The sequence below is a fragment of the Pelodiscus sinensis genome, chromosome 7, assembly GCF_052426305.1.
Source record: "Pelodiscus sinensis isolate ZL-2025 chromosome 7, ASM5242630v1, whole genome shotgun sequence".
Lineage (NCBI taxonomy): Eukaryota > Metazoa > Chordata > Testudines > Trionychidae > Pelodiscus > Pelodiscus sinensis.
This window is the reverse complement of record NC_143058.1, coordinates 40,261,727-40,282,832: the sequence shown is the minus strand read 5'-3', so window position 1 is coordinate 40,282,832 and position 21,106 is coordinate 40,261,727. Positions and strand designations below refer to the sequence as shown.

Here is a 21,106-nt window from a genome sequence, read left to right as displayed (position 1 = left end):
TGCCCTAGACGGCCACTTTCCTGTGCCTAGTGCGGAGATCGTGGACGAGGTCCACGATGTCCGCACTAGCCCAGGAAGGTGCCCGCCTCTTGCGGTCCAGGGCAAGCTCCCGGGAGCCGCCAGCCTGGTCCCGGCAAGAGGGGGTGGGCTGGGGGGCATCGGGTGGGTGGCTCTGTGCCGTGCCAGGTGCGGGGTCTGCTAGCTGGGTGCTGGCAGGCTTGCACCTGGCACGGGCACCGTAGCCAGCCCGTGCCCCTTTAAGGGGTCCGGGGCCGGGAGGGGGGCATAGAGTTTCCCTGGTGTTGGCCAGAGTGGCCACCAGGGAAACCTGGGGAGGGCTAGCTTCCCACTAGTTCGAACTAAAGGGCTACACAGCCCTTAGTTCGAACTAGCTAGTTCGAACTAGGCGTTAGTCCTCGTAAAATGAGGTTTACCTAGTTCGAACTAAGCGCTCCGCTAGTTCGATTCAAATTCGAACTAGCGGAGCGCTAGTGTAGCACCTATTAAAGTTAGTTCGAACTAACGTCCGTTAGTTCGAACTAACTTTGTAGTGTAGACATACCCAGGGTGATTAACTAGATGACCTCTTTTCAGCCCTACTTCTCAATGAGTCTGTGCTAGACTATCATGAGACTGTATGCAGAAAATGGCCTCTTCCACATTGGTCCCCAAAGAAACATTATTTAAAAATGGCATGTGACTTTGACTCATGTATTTCTCTACCTTATGGGTATGTTGCTAATAAATATCTTCAATGTGGTGAAAATCTGTGATAGTATTCAGCTGGCTCTTAAGGGACAAGAAGAGACGGAAATGTGAAGTCTATATGAACTCAGCATGGGGAGGAGGGGCACAGTATAATCCGCTATTATGAAAAACACCATCACCCCTCTCGCTCCCCCTACCCATGGCATCCTGTCCCTGAGGACTTGGCTTCAGGGACCACCAGAGGGCCTGGTGTCACTTGGCAACAGCGGTTTCTCTCTGTCATACACTTGCGCGTGCACAAACACCCTCCCCATGCTCCTCGTGGTGGCAAGATCCACAGGGAAGTGTAGTACACTGGGTGCATCCTCAGAGATGAGGTGCCATGGGGGAGGGGAGAGAGCAGACAGTGGCAGAAAGGGCCAGAGCTTGGGGGCCTGTAACATACACCCCCTCCCCTTCTCGCCCTCTGGGAGTGCCCAGCTGGCTTGTGCAGTTGCTTCAGCTGGGATGGCCTATGGACCAGGAGTTGAAACCCCTGTACTAGATGTTCTTTCTGACCAAGCAACCCCTTTTACCTGCCCTAAAATGTAATTTTACCGCTACCAGCAAACCAGCTCCAGTGAGATGACCTCCAATTCTTTACACTAAGGTGAAAGTACCTCAATATATTCTTTCTAATTGCCCTTAGCATCGAAGAGGAGGAGGAGAAATTAATCCTGCAGTTTGGATCTACTTCCTTACTCAGCTTTGCACTCCAGTTTGTACTCCAAATAAGTTCTCATTTAAACCTTCCACAAATTTGCTTGATTGGCTTCAATTAAACTACGTTGAAGATATTATCACAACAAAGTCTTATTTTGTAATAAGATTTTTTTTTTAAGGTTTCAGCCAGGAAACCTCTCTATTTATATAAATGCAGTAAGCTTTTAAAGAATACACTTGCATACTTATATATGTTGACGAATATTTTGCAAGTCCATTACAATGCAGTCCTTTAATCATAGTAATGAGAACCACTGTCCCTTATCTCACCAATGTCTTTCAGCAGCAAGGTTAATGTGCATTATTTGGAATAGAAGAAAGTCAGTTCACTAATAAACTGTCTCTTGTGAAGTATTGTCTAGTGGTTAAAACATGAGTGTAGGTGTTAGGAATGGAGCAGAATTCTCTTGGGTCTCATTGATTTGTCTTTGGTCAGAGCAATTTAACTTCTGCCTTTACCATCTGCAAAATGGTGGATACAGTAATTACTGTAACATGTCCCAGCTTAACACGTTTTTGCAATAGCACAATTTTTTTAGGGAACGTTTTTCAAATAACATGACTATTCCCAAAATAACACGAAAACAATCAAGTGGAGGACTACTTTGTGCGGCAGTATAAGTTGGTGAAAATAGTGGTAATACACATAAGTGGATGAATACATGTGGTCACAGCGCTTCTCCCCTCACTCGTGTTTATTTTTGTTTTAACAAACCACGGTGACTTGTGTTTCTAGATATCTAATGTTGATGTTAATGACCCAGCACCAACAAAAAATTGACTTTACCAACACCACCTGAAACACAACCCCCATCTTTTCCATTATTTTTAATGGGAAAATTGACCCCGTATAGCACATTTTTACTTAGCATGAACATTTTCAGAAATGCATCTATAGTGTTAAATGAGGAATTACTATACTTCTACCTTTCCCAGGAGGAGTCGCAAGGCTTAATTCATTGATAGCTTCTCAGAGTGCTTTGAAAGTCAGATAGAATATTACATAGACAGTGGGAGATGATTATCCTGTGATAACACTGTATTCTAGTGACAGTAGCTTTTCAACCTGTTAGGGATGAAATTTCACCCTTAAACAGTTGATAAACAAATATCTCGTCCCACATTAAATCAACAAATATATGTATGTTGATAAAATCAACTCACATTGTTCTGATGTCATGGCGAAGGGCCTGGTTTGAGAGGAGTGCCTGTGTGAACAGATGTAAATAATACATAATCATGTGCTTTACAGGACTACATCGCTATTTTTGTCCGTGGATGTTTGCCACAATGTGCATGTCATCTCTGTTAATAGTTTCCTGTACCCTGAGATAAGTCTCTTATTCTGGCAACTTCCCAGAATGGCAATTGTTCATGCTAGACTGCTGGATATATACAGCTGAAACGGATTGTCCATGGCTGTGGTTGTGCAATTTTTGTTCCCCTAAACTTACTTTAGAAAGTCTCTTTCCCTCTTTATATACTATAGACCATATTCCAAATCCGCTTAACTATAAACTCTTGATGTCACCATTCTGAGAGATGGTATAAAATGTGCTGGAGAATATATGGAAATGTGAAAAATGGATTCCCATGTTATGTTTCCTCAACCTTTGCTGGCTTGCCTGAGATTTTAGGTACCTAAAGTAGGATTGTGCTTTTGTCATCAGATGCAACCTTTGGACATTCACAATGACATTGAGACATGGATTAAATATTTCGTTTATTTTTAGGATAAGCATTATTAAATGGTGGGACTACATATGTGGTAATCTTTTAATAGGAATGCATAATTATCTCAACAGATGGGCACAGAGATCTATCTTCCAGTGATTTGATTATACTCAGATGATAACCAGTTATCTGAGTGACAATATAAATAGAGGTATATGTGTATAAATGGCTGCTAAGAGGTGAGATTTCCTGGTATTTTTATTGAGATCTTTAATGATATCTTGTTTAAAAGATGATAAATGCATTGTGGAAAATGCAACTGAATTTTGGGACGGATTGGTTAATTTTTTTTTAAAGCTCATATACATAATTGCTCATGAGGTCAAATCCTGTAATCCTCCCACAAGCAACCCTCCTCCCCAGTTCAATTTTATAAATACTTTGTTTACATAAAGGGGGAATAGTTATGAAGTATGTAAAAAGCCTGGAGTCACACAGCAGTATGACCTCTCTCTGGAGCTAAGCAGTGTCAGCTGTTTGAGGAACATTATATTTGGCTATCACAAACTTAAACAGCTGGATTCCTGTGTCAGAGAATAAAGCTGCTTCAGATTTACTGGCTTCTTTACTGATCATGACTTGTCATGGCCACAAAAGGCAACTGCATGTGCATATAAATGTGAGGTCCTAGCTGATAATGTTATGGCTAAATCCATGTCTGGCTCACTTGCTTCTGAGACAGAACTATGGGCACTAGGGTTTGGGGCGCTGCGGTATATTTGCCCATCACACATATATGCTATTTCAAATGTGTGCTGAGTATGTGTTGAATCTCTGGGTCTCTGTTACATTATGCTATGCCCCACAATCCACTACAATTAGTTTTGGAGGTTTTTTTTTTTTTTTTTTTTTTTTTTTTGCCATAACTCCCTGTTGAAAATGCATACTGGTGGCTGTGGTCAGCACTGCCAGCCAGGCCACTGAAAGGCCAGTCAGTGGCACAGCAGAGCTAAGGCAAGTTCTCTACCTGTTCTGGCTCCATGTGACTACTAGGGGAAAGTTTGTAGGTCTCTGGCTCCAAGGCATACAGGGGGTGAGGGACACTCCTCATGTGCCCCTGCCTCGAGCATGGGTGCTGTAGCTCCCATTGGCTGGGAACTGCAATCAATGGAAGTTGCATGGGCAATGCCTTTTGGGCAGCACGTATAGCCTCCCTGGCCCTCTGTCTTCATCCTGCAGGAACCTGCCAGCCATTTCCCAGGAGCCACCTTGGTTAAGCACTGCAGAGACACCATGCCCTCTCCCACAACCCACCTGGAATTCTTCTGCACCCCAGACTCCTCATCCCTGGCCTCACCTCAGGGAGTGCACTTCCCCCAACCTGTCAGGTCTCTGCTCTGAGCCCTCTCCTGCACCCCAAACACATCATCCCTGACCTCACCCTAGTCTGCACCCTCCCACAGTGGAGCCCTCATGCGTGCACTCCTTGCACGTCAATACCCTGCCTCAGCCCCCTCCTGCAACTCAAACCCCTCATCTCTTCACCCCAGAGCCCACCCCTCTAACTGGAGGCCTCACTCCCTCCTACGCTCCAACCCTCTGCAATAGCCTGGTGAGCGTGAGAGAAGGGAGGATGTAATGAGGGGGTGGGGCTTGGGGAAAGATCTGTTGGAGGCCAAAAGTGTTTGGTTTTGTGCCCTTAGAAAGTTGGCAACCCTAATGAGGACCTGATACTTCAAAAGGGCCAAGCACCTGTAACTCCTACTGATTTCACTTGTGATATGTCTCGACTTACTTTCACTTTTGAAAGAAGATATGCAAATTTGGTAATTTGCATATCTTCCAATTGCTTTTTCGAAAGTTTTTTGAAAACAAGCAATTTAGATGCAGTTCTTTTGGGGGGAAAAACCCCGTTTTTCGAAAATCTGTAAACCTCAACTTTGGAGGAAGAAGGTTCTTTTTCAGAAAATCCTTTTTTTAGAACTATCTAAATTGCTTGCTTTTAAAAAAAGAAACGTTTGAAAAAGTGATCAGAAGAAGATATGCAAATTACCACCAAATTTGCATATCTTTCAAAAGCAAAAGTAAGTCTAGACGTGCCTTTACAGTTCAGAGTAAAAATTGGGTCCTGTGTGTCAGTTGTGGGGTTTAACATACAAAATGTGTTAAGACTAGATCTCCATTCTGATTCCCTGGTAGAACTAAAGGATGCTTGTTCCAGGACAGGCATTGCACCAGTTTTTTATTGTTTTATGTGCGTCTGCACAGATACCCGGAGACACAGGTACATACCTGGCTTTTGAAGTGCCACCAGGCTTATCCATCAGCCACTAATCATGGTGACAATGCTTGCATCCTACCCACATCATCTCGCTTCTACTTCTTTTAAAAAAATGATTTTTAAAAACTGTTGATTTGTGTTTGTCAATATTATTTGATTGAGGGCCTGATCCAAAGCCCACTGAAGTGAATGGAAGACACTTTGGTTGCAGTGAGCTTTGGGTCAGGTCCTGATATCACACACTTGTTCAAACATGAGCTTCAGGGGGTAGCCAAGTTAGTCTGTTACAGAAAGAAACAGCAAACAAATGGTCTGGTAGCACTTCATAGACTAACAAAACATGTAGATGGTATCATGAGCTTTCATGGGCACAGCCCCCTTCTTCAGATAACCGGAGTCATGACTAGGGGGATAAGAGAGCTCAAAATAAATAGAGGAAGGGGGAGTGGCAGAGAGAAAGATGCTCTGTCGCCCACCCCCCCGCTCTATACATAAGGTATCAGCAGAAAGGGTGCTAAACCTAAGTAGATAAAGATCAAAGTCAGTGGATAGATTGGTAAGACAGGAAGGATAACTGCTTTCTGAATGGTATCCTTCCTGCCTTACCAATCCATCCACAGACTGTGATCTTTATCTCCTCAGGTTTAGCACCCTTTCTGCTGATACCTTATGTATAGAGGGGTGGGCGACAGAGCATCTTTCTCTCTGCCCCCCCCCCTTCTCTTCTCCTATTTATTTCAAGTTTTCTTATCCCCTAGTTATAACTCCGGTTATCTGAAGAAGGGGGCTGTGCCCACGAAAGCTCATGATACCATCTACATGTTTTGTTAGTCTATAAAGTGCTACCAGACCATTTGCTGCTTTTGTTTAAACATGTGAGCCCATGACTGACACTTCCAATCAGGTTTAGGCTACATAAGCACTATCTCTTCAAAATTTGCATTATACGTGGCTCATGTAATTCAGAGATAGAAAGGCTTACTGTGTTAGTCTGTGCTGCTGCCAGTATGTGATAGGAAACAATGGTATATTTTTGAGTGTTCTTTAAATACCTAGGACTGATTTCACATTGCTAGGATGGGTAGCCAGTGGGATTTGTAGTTTTCTGAAATGTATTTGGTACAGGGAAGGGAGATGTATTTGTGCACCCTCCTGTTGGTGTCTGGTTCCTATCTTTAAGACTAAATTATTAGCCTTGGACTACAATTGTCACAGACCAAAAGCTAGATGTTTACTTGAACCTTTGGGCAACTGTTAAACTGGAACTAATCCAGTCTCTCGGAGCTTCCTATTTATCTGAAGAATTTGGAGTCCTTTTTAAACTACAATAAAATTGGACAGTTCGATTAAACAAGTGATGTCCAGAAAGCTTAGTATTTATCCATGTCAGAATACACATCGAAACATAATAAAACCTTACCTTGACTCACACTATTTTTCCTGATATAAGGTGTCTGAGGCTCCCAAAGAAATAAGAAAACATTGTATGCTCTGAGGGTCATTTAAAACATCCTGAACACTTATCTCCTGGTTATGAAGAATAAATTAAAATATACCATGTGCTAGAGTGTGGGAAATTTCTGGCTTTATGTAGAACTATATATTTGCTCTCCCACCCTCCCACACACACACATTTTGCCCCACATAATAAAGGATTATGTTTCTAATAAAGGCAATTAAATCACTTGAGAGCTTGGGTCTTGAGGATGGTGTCATAAAAGAGTTTGTGTCTATTATCCATTCTGAACTGGAGACATGTGTGGTGGATTGAATAACAGAATCCTCCCCCCCCTTAGATTGACCCCTAATATGCTGATCATGCCACTGTCCCTCCACCCTGTCTTCATATACTCTAGGGCTCCCCACCACACTGTTCTGCTAGGTCAGAAGCTCTGGTCTCCTCCAAGCAAGGCAAAGAGTTAGGGATACCATCCCTCTGCAGAGACAGTGACTGAATCAGTTCAGTTCCTGGAGAGCTCAGCTACAAGGGCTAAACACCTAGGAACCAACCCTAAGGAGGGACCAAACCCACTAACAAATTCATCTTACCCTTTGTAAAAAGTTGTATACTGTGAAAGCTCATAAGGACTGTCCACTTGATCAATGAAAGCGAGAGATGCAGTCATTGCTTCCTTTTTTCTGCCAGGTAACAATAATTTATACTAGGCTTGATAATAACAAACAGTGTGTTTCATTAAGTACAAAATGTAGGATTTAAGTGGTTGCAAGTAAAAACAGGCAGATCAAAGTAAGTTACTAGATTAAAAAAATACACTAGCTAGTTCTGTTCCACTGTTACCTGATCTAAGATTACTTATGAATTTCTAGTCTCAGAGGGGTAGCTGTGTTAGTCTGAATCTGCAAGAACAACTAGAAGTCCTGTGGTACCTTATAGACTAACAGATTTATTGGAGCATAGGCTTTCGTGGGCAAAGACCCACTTCATCAGATACATCTGATGAAGTGGGTCTTTGCCCACGAAAGCCTATGCTCCAATAAATCTGTTAGTCTATAAGGTGCCACAGGACTTCTAGTTGTTTATGAATTTCTAGTTACTGCCTTAAGGGTTGACAGGTCCTTTGTCCCAGGATCAGGCCCAGTATTTCATTATTCTATGATTGGGAACCCTGATGTGCACAGCTGCAACACTCACTATAGGGGCTCTTGTATATTTACAAATTTAGTTTAATACATTTAGCAGTCACAAACTCCCCAACTTCATAATATAGGGAATGTACATCTACATTTCCATACCATGTGCTCGCACCATTCCTTCTAGGACAACTTGAGGTGCTAGTCATGATCTTCCTCATAACCTTTGCCATCTCCATCATCACCAGTGGCCATCATTCTGGCACCTCCCAAGGACTACTTAATCATCTCCTATCACCACTAGGCTGGCATGCCACATTTATAAGTTATGTTGGCACACTGGCATTGCTATGTTTGATGCATATTAGGTAGAGGATGCTTCCTTTTCTCCTATTTGTATTTCCTCACCTTACTAATGAGACTTTTTCCTGTAGGTCAATATATCATCCCTCCCCCAGATAACTATATTATTATGTCAACTTGTTACCATTGGTCTTCTGTGGTCATCTATCATATTTGTTATTTCTGTTCTATCCAGTTATTGTCTGGTCTTAATTGGTTATTTTAGGTTTTTCTAAGGAAAGATGTACCTGCTAAGTTTGAAGATATTCTTGGAAGCTCCTATGCCATTGATGGTTGCTTTACCTTGGTAAAAGGTCCCAAATGTATGCATACTTTGCTGTCTGCATGACAGGTCGCAGGCATGTGCATGCTAGCTTTGCCTTAACTCAATATACAGGGCACGACATGTAAGTCTCATGCATTACTGACAATATAAACCTACTGTAACTTATAAACATAATCAAAGCCATAATAAAACCTATATATTTATAGGCAGGCAAGCAAGCAGGTTTGCCCTATAAGCTACAACTAAGAAACTTGGTATATGTAAATTCTTACCCTACACAATTGTTCTTATCTCAGGTAAAGAGCTTTGTTACAGAGCAACTAAGAAAAGAAGAGATTAAAACAGAGGAAAAAATGATAACTCTAGGCACAGCTTAGAGTATAGTGAATGTGGGGAGGGAGACACATGGATTTCTCACAAGTTTTCCAAACAGCAAAATAGTCAAGATCAGGTTATTTTTCTTTAATTATATGTTTTCTCTCTACTCATGATTTATACTGATCTGTACCTTAAAGCCCAGTCCATTCCCATACCAATATTTCTTGTATGCATTGTAATTCTGGTTGATTATTTCATCTTGTCCCTCCAGCTGCTAACTTAGAACTCACACAAAGAAAAAAGGGCAGCAAGATTTAAATTTCAGCACTGTATCCCAATGGTTCTTCTGGCCCCCTGCCATCCCCCTGCGTTTAAGCCTTTAGTTACCGAGTGCTGGCCAGCACTCCTCCTATCCATCACAATGTCTATATGGTATGTATAATATCACATAGTTTAAAAATATATTAATCTCTTGACCTTCATGCTCTCTTAGGTATCTTTCTCCTCTTCCCTTGCTCCTTCATATACCTAGCACATTTCAGAGTCTCTTCTCATTTCCATGTCACTTGACAGTTTAATTTCAAAATCATTTTTTTGGTTCCCAAGAGTGTGTGCTAAGACATTTATGATTAAACTTTCCTGACATCATTTTTATGGCTTTTTGCTGATGTTACTTTCATATATCATACTTGTGGGTAATGTCAGTGGGGACCAAATCACAGGCACTCTGAATCTAAACACCTGAACCTCTGCTGCTTGAGCTAAAGGACTAGGTCCATAAGGAGACTTTTATAAAACTCTTAATATGTTCAGGCATCAACGCCGTATACTGAGTTACTGTGGATTAAACATACCTCCAGCACTAGAGGGGAGCAAAGATATGTCATCACTAGTGTGTTTAATCTTAATCTTTAATCAGGGGAGTGTGTGTCCTGAAATCCAATTGACACCAATGCATATCCTTGTATAGGCCACCAGTTGTAGTTCCACCCTTGGTTAAATAATCTGCTAGAGTTGCAACTGGGACTACTTGAGCCACAGGCCTCTACTGCTTGAAACAAATGACCAAGTTCATTAAGCTGATGCACAACACTACTCTTACTGGTCAAGTATACATTTGTCCCTCTCTAGTGGCTGGATCACACAGGCTTGAATCCACTATTGTGACCCAGTTAATGAACCTACTCCATAAGTCCTGGGTTTGGTCCCTGCACATGCCCCGTTTAGGCATGCCAACTAACAGAGGTGGAGGTACGGGGGGCAAAGAGAGCAACTGTCCCTGGGACCTGGAAATTCAAAGGGCCTGGGGCTCCTGGCTGCTGCCACCACTTCTGCAGCAGCAGCTAGAGCCTCAGGTGCTTTAAATCACCTCTGAGGCCCGCAACTCTAGAGCTCTGGGCAGTGCTGGGGGGGTAGGGCAGAGGCTAACCCCAACCCCACCCCTTTTGGGAGCTCAGAGCTGGGCCCACCTTCTTCCTGGCCAGAGGCCCAGCAAATCTGTCAGCTCCCCTTTGTTATAAGTTACATTAGTAGTGAACAGTTACAAGCATTTCAATATTTGTGTTGCTATAAGCCTATTGCAGCTTTTTAACACTCTATACCTTCCAGTAACATTTATTAACCTATACGTGGTTGGCAGTACAACTCTGAGCAGTGTGTGGTGCAGGGAGGGGTAGTTCTTTTTGCCAGAGTAATTGTGTAACTACCACCAAGGCAGATTTGAACCTGGGACCTTAGTCTAGAAGCCTCTACCCTCTTAGCGAAAAGCCAGCTGGCTCCCAGTCCATGCTGTAGAGGTCTCTTGGTCTTAACTGTTGCAGTGGTCTAGGTGCCACTTGCAGTACTCAGTAACCACACTAGGTGTGTGGGTTACAATTGGACCATATACAATATTGTTCCTTTAACTATGAATTAATAACTGATGTCAGGAGTAAGTGGTGAATTGAAACTACTTTCACAAAAACTGCATAAAAATGCAGCCATATACAGTAGTATGAAATGCTTTTTTAATACAAATTAGAACTGAAAATGCCAGAAAAAATGATCTATATGCTGGGGGTTTCTGCAAGGAAAGCTAGACCAAGGCAGGGTGGATAAAAGAAAACAGCAGAGCGAAAGAAGAGGAGAATCCCAGACAACATTGTGTGTGAGTCAAAGATTGATGAATGCTGGGGAGCGAGCTTAAAGGTCTGGAGGAAAAAAACTAATTCAGAATTGACAATGAAGATAATGTAGGATAAAACTCAAATCACCCACAGTGATGTTCAAGTACCCATGTCTGCAGCCCTATGCTGTAAATGGTCCTTTTTCTTCCCCCCTATCATTAGAAAACAAAAGTGTACTGATTGATAGTGCTTTTTCTCTTCTATAAATGTACTAGAGGATTTGCCCAGGGATGCTCAGGTCTCTAACTCAAATGCGTTTTGTTTTTTCTTCATTTAAATTATTCCTGTAGGGTGGGACTGGAGATGAGGGTTTCAGTATGCAGCCTGCCCTCGAGAGAGAGGACAGCTCCAGTAGACTCTCACACAGCAGCTTGGGGCAGTTGAGAAGTGCCTGTCCATGGCCACTGCAGCTGCAGTGGGCGCAGCTTGGGGAAGGGTGCATGGGGGACAGACAAACAGACTCAAAGTCCATGAAAAATATAGATAGCTGTCCCTTTCTCTACCTCTCCCTCCTGCTGTCCCAATGAGGTTATAGCTGTCCCAGCCCCCATCTCTGGCCCCTTGCTGCTTCCCTGTGGTTATTGTACAGGATACTGTAATCACGTGTCTGAATGTAAAATGTTCCTTGCTTCAACCAGCCCTGAAATAGTATATGCCAGAGAGAAACTTGCCTCTCTGAAGCAAGACTAATAAATTTGGGTTAGCTTCAATGGGGTCATGTAGTTTTGAATCAATAACTTTTTATTATGAGTTACAATTCTCCCTCCGCTCTGGATATAACCCTTCCCAAGCCACTACGAGTGCACAAAGTTAGAAGCTGTTCATGCTGTGCTAGAACATTAGTTACCCAGAGCCAGGTTGGACAAGTGACTGCTAAAAGGCTCAGATATCTTTCCATAATTATTAGCTCGGTGGTAAAGAGCAATACCCAAGCAGATGATAGCAACATTACTATGGAACTACCTCTTAAGTGACAAGGAAAAAATGTAAGCATGCATAATATTTCCAGGCAGGCAATTAAGTCTGCTTTGGCCAACATTTTATTTATGTAATTTATTAACATTTCTGTATCCTAGGAGTTCCATTTCCTCTTGTATCTGCTGAAGAAAAGCTAGGATATGCTCAGCCTCGCTACTCATTGGGCCAGATTATTATGCACTTGCCTAGACTGGAGAGATGCAGAACTGTATTGCCAAAGGGGGGAACTAACCAGAATTGTGACACACGAACTTTATCTGTGCACAAGAGAACAGCAACATCTCTTACAGCACTCTCTGGGATTCATTACATGACGCTCCCATTTCCGTGGGCTGGTGCAGAGAGAAAAACATAGGGGCACCTCAGCGGCCTAAGCAGGGAGCACGCACAGCATGATCAGCCACTGAAGCTTATGCAGAAAAGAGATGAGGCTTCTTGTATTCTGCTTCTCTTCCTTGCCCATTCTTGTTGACAAAATTTGGTTTGTTCCTACTTAAATGTGATTTGGTCCATTATATAAGATAGTAAATCCAATCCAAGCTTCTCCAAAATTCAGAGGTACTCAGGGTCTGAGAACTTTTGGTGAAGTCCATCTCTATTTTTATTGCAGCCGCGTACAGCCCCATGTGGTGTTTGTCAAGGGAGCATCATGTCTGACTGCTGTGTTCACACTTGCCTAGATCTGGCTGTTTATATACATTGGATAACTATTAGTGTCACAGTAGATTGGATGGCCCCAGAAGTTCAGAGGGGCAGGCAGAGAATGAATGCTAAACATTAAAGTTAGCCTTTCAACATAGGCAAGATATGTCCTGGCATTAGTGCTAAGAGCATAAAATTTGCTACAACCAATCAAGCCTTTTGTTCATCATATCCTGAATTCTGCTTCTGGCAGTAGCCAATAGCTGGGTGCTACTCAGCAAGTAAGAGTTTGGTAGAACTGATGTAAAAGTTGCTCCCATGATTAATGGGATGCTTCTGGACTGGTAGGTGTTGGGGAAATGTCACTCGTTTGTTATACATTCAGCCTTAGAACTTGAGAAGTAGAATTATCATACCTGGTAGGTAATTCAATAATAATAGAACTTATCCTATGTTTCTGTTAAATCATGATAGCTGATCATGTTAAATCATGTTTTGACTTTTCTTTTCATGGTATTGTAATTCAGTCAACGATCCCCTATACAGCTAGTCATAATACTGGTATTTGAAGTGAACAATATATTTATAAAAGTAAGTCCCTTTTCTCTTTAAAGTTTGAGTTCACATGGACTATATTTTCAATACTTTATTTGCCACTGACAATTATTTATACACTCCTTTCAAACAATTATTTTCTTCAAGATAATTAATTTGGTCTTTCCTGGGGTCTTTGTAATATGCTATTTGCAACTTAAATTGCTTTATGGGGAGCCAAAGTCACTTTGTCACACTGTATATCTTGCATGAACATGCATATTCACTGGAGAACAAAAGCATTTGCATGTGAACAAGCATATTTGCACAAGTACAAGCTTCCTTGCTGACATCTATATGATCAAAACTTTATCCACTTGGTCAAGAACAGCAACTAAAAGGAGGTTGTACTGTTGAATAATATATTCAAAAGTACTGTCCACAGAATTCTCCCAGATGTATTCTTGTTAATTATGTACAGTAACAATGTAAGTGTCTAGTCTCATCTGCTGTTGTAAATGAAAAGTATACTATAGCAAATACTTTAACTGTTTCTAGTGATAGAAGGTTGGCTGTGAAGAACAGAGTATTATATAAGAAAAAGCACACCTTACTTATGAGTAAATGAAACTTTGATTTAATAAAGCAGGTTTTTTCAACTTGCTACTGAAAAATGTGTTTTAAAAAGATCTGATACTTGTTTACACCATAAAAGAACGATGATGCATCACTATGTTTTTTATAGGGATATTACATATTTGCACCCTACTTTTTAAGTAATTCTAAACTCTCAAGAATCTTGGATGAGCACTAAGTGGTCATCTTCCTTTCTATTTTTCATGTCCTCTAAAAAATTAGGTACATCCTACAAAAGAGGTGAGCAGCCCAGAATAATTAAGTAACTTTTTAAGTTTTCAGGATGTTTGACCGATTTTAATAATGTATAAACCACAAAAGGGTAAATATTAAAAAAAGTCAATTAGATATTAAAGTGGGTTTCTTATGTCTCGTGTTTAAAGAACAGTTTCTGAATTGATTAAAACATTTAGACTTGAAACTTAGACTTTGAGTATGTATAATTGGTGCTTTTCACAACTTTTTGCTTATATAATGAGTAGAGTGGTTCCCAACCTGTGGTCCACGGACCCCTAGGCACTGCAGGAAGTCCATGGAAAGTTTTTAAAAGTAAGGATCAGGCCTGATGGTTACTCTTCTTTTCCTTTTTTCTTCTTCCCCTCCCCTCCTGGAGCATGGGGGAGAGGGAGACAACAGCTGTGTGCACTGGGATGCAGCTTGCTTTTGGTCCTGTCTGCAGGAAGCTAAAGGAGCCTGGGGAAAGTGTTTGCATGCCCCTCTCTCCCCTGGCTCTTGTGTGAGAGAAATGCACAGAATGCAAGCCCTTTTCCCTTACTTGCTTAGCGTTCGGGGAATGGGATCAAAAGCAAGCCACTACCTGGATCAAATGGCTGCTGCCCTCCCATCCCTTACCTTCCAGAAGTTCTGCCCCTGTCCCCAATCCTCCCAAAATTCCACCTTTGAGGAACTGGCAGCTTGAGAGCTTCATTGTCAATGAGAGCCCCCACACTCCATGGATGGGCAGGGGGCGGAGAGGACAGGAGCTGAGGAAGCTGCACGGGCAAACAGCAGCCAATGGGACATGAGACGCGCTGTGCCCTGCAGTCTGCACATCCCTCAGCCCATGCTGAAGCTGACAAGCTGCGACTACTCTGGAGTTGGCTTATAAATGGGTCAGTCACTTTTTACCATTTTTTTTCTCTTTTTTGAGTTTATCACCTCACTCTAACCATTCCAAAGCTATTAGAGTGGCAGGGAAAGTTTAGTTGGGCCACTAGCAAAAATGATTTGGGGGATCCAATAACATTTTATTCAATAAAAATATGGCACCTCAAAGTTATGTCCATGTGAACACACTGTATTATTTCTCAATATTACTGTATTTGTTTAAATAACATGAACTAGTATACATTTCAAATGATTATCAAGTAATGGAATGTTTGAAAACAGATATATTATTCGGGGGTCCATATGGATTATATTAGCTGTTTTATTTTCATGTAATTATCAGAGGGGTAGCTGTGTTAATCTGAATCCGCAAGTCCAATGAGAAGTCCTGTGGCACCTTATAGCCTAACAGATTTACTGGAGCATAAACTTTAGTGGGCAAAGACCCACTTTGTCAGATGCATGTAGTGGAAATTCCAGAGGCAGGTTTAAATATACAGGCATAAGAAAAGAGTTCCAATCGAGAGTAAGGTTAGCGATAACGAGGTCACTTCAGTCAGCGAGGATGGATGAGGCCAACTTCTAGCAGCTGATGTGGAGGTGTGAATATCAAGAGAGGAGAAACTGCTTTTGTAGTTGGCTAGCCATTCACAGTCTGTTTAATACTAAAATGATAGTGTCAAATTTGCAGATGAATTGTAGCTCTTCAGTTTCTCTTTGAAGTCTTGGAATGCATTTGCTCCAACCCTTCAGAGAGACTAACACCTACAAGATCTACACCAAGCATTCTTGAAACTACAATACCCACCTGAGGAAGTGAGGATCAACAGAGCCAGACGTTTACCCAGAAGCCTCCTGCTACAAGACAGGCCCAACAAAGAAACCAACAGAACACCACTGGCCATCACCTAGAGTCCTCAGCTAAAACCTCTCCAATGCATCGTCAGTGATCTGCAACCCATCCTGGACAATGATCCCTCACTCTCAAAGACCTTGGAAGGCAGGCCAGTCCTTACCTACAGACAACCCGCCAACCTGAAGCAAATTCTCACCAGCAACTATATACCACACCACAGTAGCTCTAACTCTGGAACCAATCCCTGCAATAAAACTCGGTGCCAACTCTGCCCACATATCTACATCAGCGACACTATCACAGGACCTAACCCCATCAGCCACACTATCACAGGCTCATACACATTGCAATCATGTGCCAGCAATGCCCCTCTGCCATATACATTGGCCAAACTGGACAGTCCCTACGTAAAAGAATAAACGGACACAAATCAGATATCAGAAATGGCAATACACAAAAACCTGTAGGAGAACACTTCAATCTCCCTAGACAGACAGTAGCAGATTTAAAAGCCATCTTGCAACAAAAAACCTTTAAAAACAGACTTCATCTGTCTAACAAAAATGAGGCATACCTGGTTTTATTCCTTGATTTGCACCTCTGTTATTTCAACTGGTATTAAAGTAACCAAAAGTATTTTTCATGTAATGTTTTTTCTGTGGCCTGTGTAAAACAAGCTGTTTTTTCTCTTGTTTAATTCCTCCTGGACTGTTTGCAAAGGAGCCCAGAGCTGAGAGAGATCAGTTTTCATGGCTTTTGTGATAGAGAAACTGAGAAGGTTGCAGTTTTCATATCCCTTTAATCTCAGACAACGGAGAACTCAGAACACACCCGCAGATTAATCTGGCAGTGTCTGCCATCACACTGGTATTTCGGGGGGGGGGGGGGGGGGGGGGGGGGGGGGGGAGGGGGGAGGAAGGACAAGTGAAAGATTGATAAAATCCTGAATGTATATTGCCATGGGTGGTGCATGATGAGGCTAAGCCCTTCCTAGACTCACCCTGCTGGGGAGAAGGGAGTAGTGGATTACCACATGGGTTCACATGGCCCTTGCTCAGGGGCCACAGTCAATTTGAGGCCTCCTGAAAAATCCCTCCTGCAATGGCTGCAATGGGTCCCTCCCCACTGTGGATCTTCTCTGGTCTGAGAGCTGCATCAGAGGGGGAGGGAAGGAGAAGGTATGCCCTTAGGGGAGGGGGAAGAGGTTTAATGAGATGGAGGAATAGAAACAGGGCAAAACAGTGTTGAGGCTGTGGGCTGAACAAGGGGGAGCCACTACACACTACAAGCTGTGCACACTACAAGCCACAGCCACTACAAGCTGTGCAGGCATTATCAGAGAAGTGCTGATCATGCATCTCTTTTAATATGCAGAATATTGAATTGTATTGTGTGACATCTTTTCTAGCTATATAAATGTGCCTATTTTTACAATATAAAGCAGTGTTCTCCAACCTCTTTATACCCAAGATCACATTTTAAATGTCATGGCAAGCCAGGGCCTACCCCCAACCCTTTTCTGACACCTCAACCCTTTCTTGAGACTCCTCCCTCTCTGAACCTTTTCATGGACTATCTGTTGCTAATGGAAACTCACTGTTAATTACGTAATGACACCCAAGCCATTTTGCTATTCAGGGGCGGATGAGGATTTTGCAGGGCATAGGGTAGCACAATTTCAGGGGGCCCCTCTCCTTTAATATGGCGCATGCGCGGGGCTTCTTGAAGCGCGGGGCCCGGGATGGCCATCCCGCTCACCCTGCCCTATATCCGCCACTGTTGCTATGGCTGCAGCTGGGGAGAATGGCATAATTTAAATTATTAAAAGGATTAAGGGTTTTAACTTACCAAACATCATTTTAAATCATATAACCATAGAGCTGGAAGAGACCTCAGAAGGTCATAAAGTCCAGCCCCCTGCTCTAGGTAGGACCAATCCCAACTAAATCAACCCAGCCAGGGCTTTGTCAAGCCAAGACTTAAACACCTCTAGGGATGGAGACTCCACTACTTCCCTAGGTAACCCATTCCACTACTTCCCTAGGGTAACCCATTCCAGTGCTTTACTACCCTCCTACTGAAATAGTTTTTCCTAATTTCCAACCTGGACCTCTCCCACCACAACTTGAGACCATTGCTCCTTGTTCTGCCATTGCTCCTTGTTCTGCCATCTGTCACTACTAAGAACAGCCTCTCTCCATCCTCTTTGGAACCTCCCTTCAGGAAGTTGAAGGCTGCTATCAAATCCCCCCTCACTCTTCACTTCTGCAGACTAAACAGACCCAACTCCCTCAGCCTCTCCTCCTCCTAGGTCATATGCTCCAGCTCCCTAATCATTTTGGTTGCCCTCCACTGGACCCTCTCCAATGTGTCCACATACTTCCTGTAATTGGGGGCCTGGAATTGGACACAATACTCCAGATGTGGCCTCACCAAGAGCCAAGTAAAGAAAAATAATCACATCTCTGGATCTGCTGGCAATGCTCCTCTTAATGCAACCTAATATGCCATTAGTCTTCTTGGCTACAAGGGCACACTGTTGACTCATATCCAGCTTCTCATCCACTGTAACCCCCAGGTCCTTTTCTGCAGAACTACTACTTAACTGATTGGTCCCCAGCCTGTAACAATGCTTGGGATTCTTCCGTCCCAAGTGCAGGATTCTGCACTTGTCCTTGTTGAACCTCATCAGATTTCTTGTGGCCCAGTCCTCCAATTTGTCTAAGTCACTCTGGACCCTATCTCTGCCCTTAAGCGTATCTACCTCTCCCCCTAGCTTAGTGTCATCTGCAAACTTGCTGAGGGTGCAATCCATCCCCTTATCCAGGTTATTAAAAAAGATATTGAACAAAACCGGTCCTAGAACTGAATCTCGGGGCACTCCGCTAGAAACCGACCACCATCCTGACATTGAGCAGCTGATCACTACCCGCTGGGCTCAGCCTTCTAGCCATCTTTCTATCCATCTTACCATCCATTTATCTAATCCACAATCCCTTAACTTGCTGGCAAGAATATTGTGGGAGACCGTATCAAAAGCCTTGCTAAAGTCAAGGTATATTACGTCCACCAATTTTCCCACATCCACAGAGCTTGTTACCTCATCATAGAAGCTAATCAGATTTGTCAGGCACAACTTGCCCTTTGTGAATCCATATTGACTATTCCTAATCACTTTCCTCTCTTCCAAGTGCCTCCAAAATGGATTCCTTAAGGATCCCTTCCATGATTTGTCCAGGAACGAGATAAGACTGACCAGCCTATAATTTCTTGGATCGTCCTTCTTCCCTTTTTTGAAGATGGGCACTACATTTGCCTTTTTCCATTCATCCAGGATTTCTCCCTATCGCCATGACTGTTCAAAGATAATGGCCAAAGGCTCCTCAATGACATTTGCCAACTCCCTCAGTACCCTCGGATGCATTAAGTCCGGACCCATGGATTTGTGTACGTTTAGCTTTTCTAAATAGTTCCTAACCTGTTCTTTACCCGCCACGTGCTGTCCATCTTCATTCCATCTTGCATCACTTAGCGCATTAGTCCGGGAGCCCACCTTGTCCGTGAATACAGAGGCATAGAAAGCATTGAATACTTCAGCTTTCCCCACATCATCTGTCACTAGGTTACCTCCTTCATCCAGTAGGGGCCGCACACCCTCTCTGATCACCTTTTTCTTGTTAACATGCCCGTAGAAACCTTTCTTGTTATCCTTCACATCCTTAGCCAGTCGCGATTCCATTTACGCTTTTGCCTTCCTGATAACCCCCCGGCATTCTCGAGCTATACATTTAAACCCCTCCCTGGTCATTTATCCAAGTTTCCACATTTTGTAAGCTTCCTTTTTGTGCTTACGTTCACCAAGGATTTCCCCTGTAAGCCAGTCTGGTCTCCTGCCATGTTTGCCTCTCTTGGTACACGTCGGGATGGTTTCTTTCTGTGCCTTCAATAAGGCTTCTTGAAAATACTGCCAGCTGTCCTGGACTCCTTTCCCCTTCATGTTAGCATCCCAGGGGATTCTGCCCATCAGGTCTCTGGGAGAGTCAAAATCTGCTTTTTCGAAGTCCAAGGTGTGTATTTTACTACTTTCCTTTCTTCCTTTGGTCAGGATCCTGAAATCTACCATCTCATGATCACTGCTTCCCAGATTGTCACCCACCTCCACTTCCCCTATTAGTTCTTCCCTGTTTGTGAGCAGAAGGTCAAGCTGCGCACGGCCCCTGGTCAGATCCTTCAGCACTTGTGCCAAGAAGTTATCCCCAACATTCTCCAAAAACTTCCTGGATTGCTTGTGTACTGCTGTATTGGTTTCCCAACAGATGTCAGGGTGATTCAAGTCCCCCACAAGAACCAGGGCCTGCGATCTGGAAGCTTCTCTCAGTTGTCTGAAGAAAGCCTCATCTACCTCATCCACTTGATTCGGTAGCTTGTAGCAGACACAAACCACAACATCACTGCTGTCGTTTGCTCCTTTAAATTTAACCCATAGACTCTCAACAGGTTTTTTCTCCCTCTTTATACTGGAGTTCAGAGCAATCATAGTGCTCGCTTACATAGAGTGCAACTCCTCCTCCTTTTCTCCCCTTCCTGTTCTTCCTGAACAGTCTATACCCTTCCATGATAGCGCTCCAGTCATGAGAGTCATCCCAACAAGTCTCTGTTATCCCAATTAAATCATATTTCTTGGACTGGGCCAGGTTCTTCAGTTCTTCCTGTTTGTTGTCCAGGCTTCTCACATTAGTGTACAAACATCCCAGGGAACCAGTTGATTGCCCTATCGTCTTCATTCGAATCAGGGGTCCTCCTTTGTTGCTCGTTCCTCTCTGCATTTCTTCCCGGTATCTGACTTTCCCACTCTCCTCAGGGTTTTGGTCACCATCCCCCGACGAACCTAGTTTAAAGCCCTCCTAACTGGGTTTGCAAGATGCTTCTTCCTCACTTTATTTACTTAACGAAGAAAGACAGACATTATGTCCAACACAAAAGGTTTATGGCAGGTATGGGGAACGTTTTTTTGGGTCGGAGGCCACTGACCCACAGAAAAATGAGTTGGGGACCACACAAGTGAGAAGCAAAAATACTCCTCCCATAACCCCCAATCCTCACTGATGTGGCCCGCAACTGAGACACCTCACTCCTCTGGTGCTTCAGCCCCATAGGGTGAGGGGAAGGGACAGGGACGATTGAGGTTCAGAGCTTCTCTTAGGCCAGATTTACTTTTCTGGGGT

General features: G+C 43.1%; 1 protein-coding gene across 14 annotated transcripts in view; it reads right to left on the bottom strand.

Annotated features, from left to right (window-relative positions):
* B3GALT1 (beta-1,3-galactosyltransferase 1) overlaps positions 1-21,106 on the bottom strand; it is a 377,442-nt gene that overhangs the window by 77,364 nt on the left and 278,972 nt on the right. For 4 of the 14 annotated variants that reach the window (XR_016350045.1, XM_075933535.2, XM_075933540.2 and 1 more), the window contains one exon: positions 2,635-2,678. The exons of the other annotated variants lie outside the window; for them this stretch is intronic. The gene's annotated coding sequence lies outside the window, so the exon portion shown is untranslated. The remainder of the gene's footprint in view (positions 1-2,634; positions 2,679-21,106) is intronic. 14 annotated transcript variants of the gene reach the window in all.